At 40.1% G+C, this 8,650-nt stretch overlaps 1 pseudogene; it reads left to right on the top strand.

Moving 5' to 3' along the window:
- LOC107136041 overlaps window positions 1-7,802 on the top strand; it is a 32,755-nt pseudogene extending 24,953 nt beyond the window's left edge.
- The last annotated feature ends 848 nt before the right edge of the window (window positions 7,803-8,650 follow it).

The raw sequence follows: 8,650 nt of genomic DNA on the forward strand, positions 1-8,650 counted from the left end.
ATATATATATATAAATACACACACATTCATACAGAGAGAGAGAGAGAGAGAGAGAGAGAGAGAGAGGAGAGAGAGAATCTTGCTAAGTTGCTGAAGCTTATCTCAAACTTGCAAGCTTCCTGCCTCAGCCTCCTGAGTGGCTGTACCACCATGCCTGGCTCAGTTGGTGATCTTTAGTAACCTTTTACATGTGCTCTGCACATCTTCTGAGCAAGAGGCTTTGACATCTCTGTTTTGTTTGCACAGATGTTTGCATAGCTAATATTGCACTCCAGGCCAGATGACATATTTGTTTGTTGACCAGAGTGGTAAAGCAATTTTTCTTTCAGGGAAACATTAGGCAGGTCCACTAACAGCTCCCTTCAAGACTGAGGGTTTTCCGAGCTGCAGGTTCCTCAGTTGTGACACAAATCTACTGGATGTGCAATGCTCCACACCCTCATCTCCCCACCAGACTTGAGAAACAGCAGAAATCTAGGTAAACAGGAAGCTCAGGGAGCACGTGTGCTTGCTGTGATGCGGGTGATCAAGTCCTTGTCTCTGACCCAGGGTCTCATGTTTTGCTGCCAGCATATGTGAAAAAGCATCAGTTTATAAACAGTAAAACCTCAGACCCTCCACTATTTTTTCATCAATTTTTCTTTTCAACACACAGTAATTGTGCATGTTTATGAGGTACAGTGAGACATTTCTTTTTTTGAGGGGGTTACTGGGGATTGAGCTCAGAGGCACTCGACCACTGAGCCCCATCCCCAGCCCTATTTTGTATTTTATTTAGAGATAGGTTCTCACTGAGTTGCTTAGTGCTTCGCTGTTGTTGAGGTTGGCTTTGAACTTGAGATCCTCCGGTCTCAGCCTCCTGAACCTCTGAGATTACAGGCATGTGCCACCACACCCAGCCAGTGTGATACTTCAATACATGTATGCAATATGCAATGATTAGGATAATTGGCATATCCATCACCTCAGACAACCATCTTTGTGTTGGCAACATTTAAAATCTTCTCTACTTGTTATTTTGAAATGTTCAATTAATTGTTATCAACTGTAGTTATTTTACTGTGTTATAGAACATTAGAAGTTCTTTCTCCTGTCCAACCACAGTAGTGTACCTTAACATTTATTAACATTCAATTTTCTTCTGTGTAATTTAAGAGATTAGGGTGAGATGATTTCAAGGTTCCTTTCATGTTTAATCTTTGATATTCTAATGCTCTAATTTGGTGCTGTCATTTCCATCATTGTTATAGAAGAGCTGAAACATTTTGTACTTGACCTCCTTAAAGTGACTTTAACTAAACACCCCACAATGGCCTGGTAATAGTCAAGATTATTTAAAACTGCATTTTGCAATTGAGGAAGCTAAATTTACTTTAATTTGCAGGCACTGATAATGTTATGCATTGGCCATTTGGGAAATAAATCTGTTGTATGGATTTGTCTGGGAGCTGGGTGTTTATCCCTCAGCTCATGTTTTTGTTGTAGGTTTTTTTCCCTCTTTGGTGTGTGGCAGCATTAGGAAGTCTCATTTTCTGCTTGGCACGGTGATAGAATCCCCTGGGTTCAATTCCAGTACTGGGGGAGAGGGTGCCTCATCTTCTGCCTATCTTTAAGTACTATTTATGTAAAAATGAACAAAATGTTTCATATACTCTGTTTTATTCACTTTTTCTCTTGCACATCTTTAAATCTTGCATTTTCTATTGTTGTTAATTAGCATTAATTGATTTTTTAAAAACCTTATTATGAAAAAATGAAGTAGAGCATGAGATAGCAATGCAGGGAAACACAGAACAGGGTTGGGGTATGTGAGCATCCTGAAATGAACTCATTGCTATAGTTTGGATTTGGAATGTGCCACTAAAGTCTCATATGTTAAATGGAGTGTGCCCTCAAAGGGAATACGGGAACCTCATCTTTTCCTCTTTTTCCTACTCCGCCATGATGTATTATGCTACTACAGGCCCCAAACAATGGAGCCAATTGGTCATGGACTAAGACTTCCAAAACTGTGAGCCAAATCTAACCTTTCCTCTTTATAAGTTGATTATATCAGGCATTTGTTCCAGTAATGGAAGGCTGATTAACACACTCCTACCAGCAGGCAAGGAACACATCAACAAAAGGACACATGACAGTATAGTTTTACTGTTTTGTCATTTTCTTTAGCTATAGTTGAAAGCAATAAACTCAATAGTAATTTTTATTGCATATGTAAAATTTATAAAGACTTCAGAAATAAATAATATTTTTCACAGAAAATTCTATTTGGCTTAATCCTTTAAAATTAAACTTCAACATAAAAATAATCAAATGTTCTAACATCAGAGTTCTAAACATTCTATAAGGTGTGTGTGTGTGTGTGTGTGTGTGTGTGTAATAAGCCAAACAGAAGTGTAAATATGCCCGACTTCTACTACAGTAACCAAATTAGGCAAAATGTCATTTATTTGGAGCTTCCTTTCTTATTCCCTGTCATGGTGATGATAAAGATTGATGATGACAATAATGGTCACAACAGCTAACACTTATTGAGTCTTTAGTGCGTATCAAGCATTTGTTCTGTGTGCTTTACTATAATATTTTATTTAAGCCTTCAAAAAATTCATGGGTTATAACTATTAAGTTCATTTTCATGAAATTATAGCAAAAGGTCACTATGTAACTTATGTAAGTTAAAACATTTTTTAAGCAATATCAAAATTGTATTCCAAGGATAAATAATATCTTAGTTGTCTGGGGATATTTTTTTCCCCCAAGCTAAGAGGAGAGAGAGGGGGAGAGAGAGAGAGAGAGAGAGAGAGAGAGAGAGAGAGAGAGAGAGAGACTGTGTTTTAGGGAGGGACAAACAAAAAAAGAGGTAAAGTCTTACGCTTTATAGAGGAAATAATGATTAACTTATTGTTTGCATTATAAGCATTCCTTCTCCTTTTTTTTTTTTTTTGGTACTGAGGATTGAACCCCAGGACACTTTACCACTGAGCCACATTCCCAGACTTTTTTTATTGTGAGACATGGTCTCACTAAGTTTCTTAGGGACTTGCAATATTTCTGAGGCTGGCCTTTTTGTGATAATCCTGCCTCAGCCAGCCTTCTGAGCCACTGGAATTACAGGCCAGTGCTACCATCATACCTGGCTATTTCTTTTTCTTTTGTTTTGAATTCAAATGTGTCTTCCCACTGAGTTATACTTCCAGTCCTTTTTACTTTTTATTTTGAGACTGGGTCTCTGTAAGTGATTGAGACTGACCTTGAATTTGTGATGTTCCTGCTTCAGCCTCTGGAGTGGCTGGGATTATAGGCATGTGCCATAATGCCACAGTCCAGCTACAGCAAAATAACCTGGGGGTGACGAACAACTTGTGCAGATTGATACAGCAGGAGAGGGAGCCATTTATTGTAGGACAGGAGCGGTATATATATATACATTACACACAGCTTATCTTAATTAGCATAAACTAGATACAGCAGTCAACCAATAAGGAATCTCCACACTTAATGGCTCGCTGGCATTACTTCACAAACCACTCCCTCTGGCAAAATGCCAGGCGCCATCCAGACTTGTTTACAGACTCTAACATTTGCCAGGTGCCATCCTGACTTGTTTACAGACTCTAACACCATAATACCCAGAAGATGTTATTTAAAGTTAAGGAGTTTGCCAGGTGCATTCACACATACATGTAACCCCAGTGATTCAGGAGGCTGAGGCCAGAAGATCACAAGTTAGAGCTCAGCCTGGGCAATTTAGTGAGTCTCTCTCTCTCTCTCTCTCTCTCTCTCTCTCTCTCTCTCTCTTTCTGTACCAGGGATTGAACCAAGGGGCACTTAACCATCGTGCCACATCCCCAGCCCTTTTGAGACAGGGTCTTGCTAAGTTGATTAGGGCCTCAATAAATTGTTGAGGCTGGCTTTGAACTCATGATCCTGCTGCTCAGCTTTTCAAGCCACTGAGATTACAGGTGTGCATCACTGTGATTGACAAGACCCTGTCTCAAAATAAATAATTTAGAAAGGGCTAGGATATAGTTTAGTGTTAGAGCATCCCTGGGTTTAATCCCCAGCACCACCAAAAAAAGAGGGGTGGGGGGGAAGAGGGAGAGAGAAGAAAGATAAAGACAAGAATGTAAGTGCTAAAAGAAAAAGCAAACACAGATGGAAAATAATGGCATAGGAAAGGGGTCAAATAATTACCACTTTTCATCAGTCATGTTTAAATATTTTGCTTTAAAAAATGTAAGTTGGGGCTGGGGTTGTGGCTCAGCGGTAGAGCACTTGCCTAGCAGGTGTGAGGTCCTGGGTTCGATCCTCAGCACCACATAAAAATAAATAAATAAAGGTATTGTGTCCATCTACAAATGAAAAAAATAATATAAAAATATAACTTTAAAAGAATAAAGTTAGGAACAAGAGAGATTAACCAATATGTATTAAAATAAACAGCTGAGTCCTTAACATTGACTTCTGAGTGTGGATACAAACACATTCCTTGTTTCAATGTGGAAAAGTTTTGTAAAGGACTAGTGGAAAAGTTGAGGACTGTTTTTCTTTTTCCAAAGTTGAGGACAGAACTCAGGGCCTTGTGCATGCTAGGCAAGTGCTCTGCCACTGAGCTAAATCCTCAATCCCAGGACTTTGTTTTAAATTAATCTTGATAAAAACAACATGCTAGTTGATGTCATCTCAGAATTGCTTCTTAGAAGGTGATGGGACCACAAGCATATCTAACTGGAAGAATATTATGAATCTAACCTGGGCCATCATGAATGGCAGTTGGTGAGCATCATAATGTAGCTTTCAGGGCTATTTGCAACTCTCTTGTTGGTAAACTCAGACATCCTTAGTCCTATCTGTTCCATGATAAACTGGTTAAACAAGTTAAACTTAATAAACATTGTTAAAGTCAAACTTGTTGTAGAACAATGCGTTTTCTTTTAATAAAAATCCTTTGGGGAAACTCATTCTCTGAGGAACTCTATAATTCTATAGCTTTTGTTACTAATTTATTGTTAATGAAGAAGTCACTGCACAGAGGTGATCTATTAAATAAAGACATAATATACCTTGAAAAACATGTCTGGTGGTTTTACAGTATTACCACAGGCCCAAGACTATAAGCCACAGACTCAGATTGAAGCAACTGTGCTCAGATTCAGGTCTGATGATTTCAGTGTGGAAAATTCTTCTGCTGAAGAATGAAAGAGTGACATCAGATGGTCTGTACTTGGGTAAGATAAATCTCCTATGGCCTGCTTCCATCTACACGAAATAAGTTTGAATAGAGAAAATCATTCTATAGAAAGATCTTACCTGGTAGAGTTTTTGCAGAGATAAGACTTATATAGGGGATTGGCACCTATTTTCAAAATGACTCTACCCTTTTATTGTATCTAAGAGACTTAGAATTACGCCAATAAAAGCTATGGCACATGGTTATTTGAGAACGGCCAACTTTGTCCATCCTTTTTGGGAAAAGTGAGAACAGCACAAGATTTTATAGTGATATAACAGTAGTTCCCAAGACATAGAGATTTTCTGGAAAAAAATTTCCTTGCAGGTGTAATTAAAGAACTCAAGATGAGATTATACTACATTAGGGTGTTCCTAAATCCAATGACAAGTGCCCTTACACAAGAAGAGAAGAGGAGCTGGGCACGGTGGTGCATGTCTATAATTCCAGTAGCTCCAGAGGCTGAAGACAGGAGGATCACAAGTTCAAAGCCAACCTCAACAACTTAGAGAGGCCCTAGGAAATTCAACAAGACTCTATCTCTAAATAAAATATAAAAAAGGGCTGGGGATGTGGCTTAGTGGTAAAGTGCCCCTGGGTTCAATCCCTGCTATTAAAGAGAGAAAGAGAGAGAGAGAGAGAGAGAGAGAGAGAGAGAGAGAGAGAGAGAGAACACATAAAGAAGGCCACGTGAAGATGGAGGCAGAGATTGAAGCAATGCATTGATAAGCCAAGGAGCACCAAGGATGGCTAGAAGCCACCAGGAGCAAGAAGAGAGGCACAGCCCTCTTCTTCAGGGGCAGAGTATCACCTTTTTCTCTCCTTTCATAGTGTAGTGTTTTTGATCATGGCAGCTAATATGTGTCTTTAGCCTTGAAGCAGAAAGAGAAACTAGGCAAGTCGAGGTCAAGTTAACAGATGTTGAACCTTTTTTAATTTTGATGCAGGAGGAGGGTACTGGGGAGGATGAACCCAGGGGAACTTCAGCTCTGTGTTTCATCCCTAGCTCTTTGGTTTAGCATCTTGCTAAGTAGTCAAGTCTGGCCTTGAACTTGTGACACTTTTGCCTTAGCCTCTCAAGTAATTGGGATTACAGATGTGCTCCCTGGACCCTACAGTGCCAAGCCTTTTCATCTCATTTCATTCACCCTGTAAGACATCTGTGGGCCCAAGTGAAGAGTTAGTGTTTTCAGCAAATGGAGCCTTTAAGTTCTTGAAAGCTAAACCTGGCAACCGTTATCATCATAACCCACAGATCTGAGGTATTATCTGCAGCAAAACCAGTAAGAAACTAAAAATGCATTACCCAGCTGTGTGACCTCTAAAATTAGCGATGTTTTAAGTTAACTAAGAGCAAGTAAAGCTAGAGGGTTTGTTTAAGTTTTTCCTTAGTAATAGTAAAATACTTTAAATCTTAAATAATCTGCAGGGCAGTTGGAGATTAACATTATCAAGGACAAATATGGTACAAAAGAAAAGGTTTTTTGTTTGTTTGTTTGTTTTTGTTGTTGTTGTTTTTGTTTGTTTTGTTTTGTTGCCAGTACTAGTGTTAGAACCCAGGACTTTGCACATGCTAGGCAAGTGCTCTCGCAGTGAGCTATATATATCCCCAGGTGGCTAAAACATATTTTCTTATGGAGGCCCTTGTAGGACTGCTTTTTGGAAATTTTATTTTGTTTTTTTTCTCTTCAACTCTGGCTGTTTCCTTCGGAGTCATGTCAATCACCATTTCTACTGGGAAGCCTTTTCTGATTCCTCTGGTGCTGGGATCAGAGAGACCTTGAGATTGACATATTATGTGACCTGAGACAGTAAGATTTATTTTAGCAATTAGCACATTTGATCAGGAGGGTTTATTTGCACACCTTACTTTGCTCACTAGAATGTAACCAAGCTGTGAGTGTATATAGTTGGTTATTTTTTAATAGCACAATTCTTGGTACATCCTTGCTACATTGACAAATAAATGAATTCATGCCAGCAGAGATGTTAGGAGGACAGGGCAATCAAAAGAGAATAAATGGCACACACCAAGGAACAGAAGGAGACAGAGGAAATAAGTACCTATACTGGACCCTGCCTTCCTTAAAACTTGTCAGAGACTAATCACATTTAAACACATATCATTAAGGATGCCCTTCAGCTGCAGGTCCCAGGTCCCAACTATAGTGGTTTAAAAAGAGGCAAGAATGACCCCCAGACCGACCGAAACCGCGCACCGCTACATCCCTGTGTGCAACCCTGCGTCCCGCCACCTTTGCGACGGTGCCCAAGAGAAAGGCTGAAGGGGATGCTAAAGAAGATAAAGCCAAGGTGAAGGACGAACCACACAGAAGATCCGCAAGGTTGTCTGCTAAACCTGCTCTTCCAAAGCCAGAGCCCAAGCCTTAAAAAGGCCCTGCGAAGAAGGGAGAGAAGGTACCCAAGGGGAAAAGGGCAGAGCTGACCCTGGCAAGGACGGGAATAACCCTGCAGTAAATGGAGACGCCAAACAGACCAGGCACAGAAAGCTGAAGGGCTGCAGATGCCAAGTGACGTGGGTATATATTTGATAACTGTGGACTTCTGGTGACTGTACAGTTTGAGATGCTATTTTTTATCAAGTTTTATAAAAATGCAGAATTTTGTTTTACTTTTTTTTTTAAGCTATATTGTTAGCAAACAGAACACTTCAGTGTTGTTTTGGGGGGAAGGTGCCTATGTCACTAGTAGAATGTGTCCAAAGCTGGATTGCTGTGGGGGTAAACACCTTTCCCTTCTAGTTTTCAAAGACTTCCTCTTAAGAACCAAGAGGCGGCAACGAACCAAGGGATTCCCTGGTGTTGGCACATATAGTCATCTTGGCCCAGATGCCTTATGGTATGGAAAAACTCAAACTCGTCTTTACGTCCTCCTCTCCCTCTCTGCTACCACATAGACTTAGCTCCCCTAAACTCAGACCTGTTGGGATCTGATTCCCAAAGATCAGTTTTACCAGTGTGTGTGGAGCAATCTGGATTTTCCAGTGACATCATTGAGAATAGTGTCCCTCTTCTGAGCAGCAGTTTCTTTTCTAGATTGTGGATCTTCAGATTAATATTTTTTACCATTTTCATTTCATTTTCTGAAAGTCAGGGTCAGCATGTGAAAAGTTGTTAGACAACATACTAAATGTGAAATGTCAACCCTCACTCTAAACTTTCCCTATTCTGAGCATCAAATGAAGATGTCACTGGGTTTTATAGTGGCTTTCTGGTTTTGGTAGTCCACCCAAGAAGGGAGTTTGAAAGTTGTTGTATACTGTTAACAATTGTCTGCCCGTGGGCTGGGGATGTGGCTCAAGTGGTAGCACGCTCGCCTGGCATGCGTGCGGCCCGGGGTTCGATCCTCAGCACCACATACAAACAAAGATGTTGTGTCCGCCGAAAACTAAAAATAAAT

This window comes from Marmota marmota, unplaced genomic scaffold (genome assembly GCF_001458135.2).
Source record: "Marmota marmota marmota unplaced genomic scaffold, marMar, whole genome shotgun sequence".
In the NCBI taxonomy this organism is placed as follows: Eukaryota; Metazoa; Chordata; class Mammalia; order Rodentia; family Sciuridae; genus Marmota; species Marmota marmota.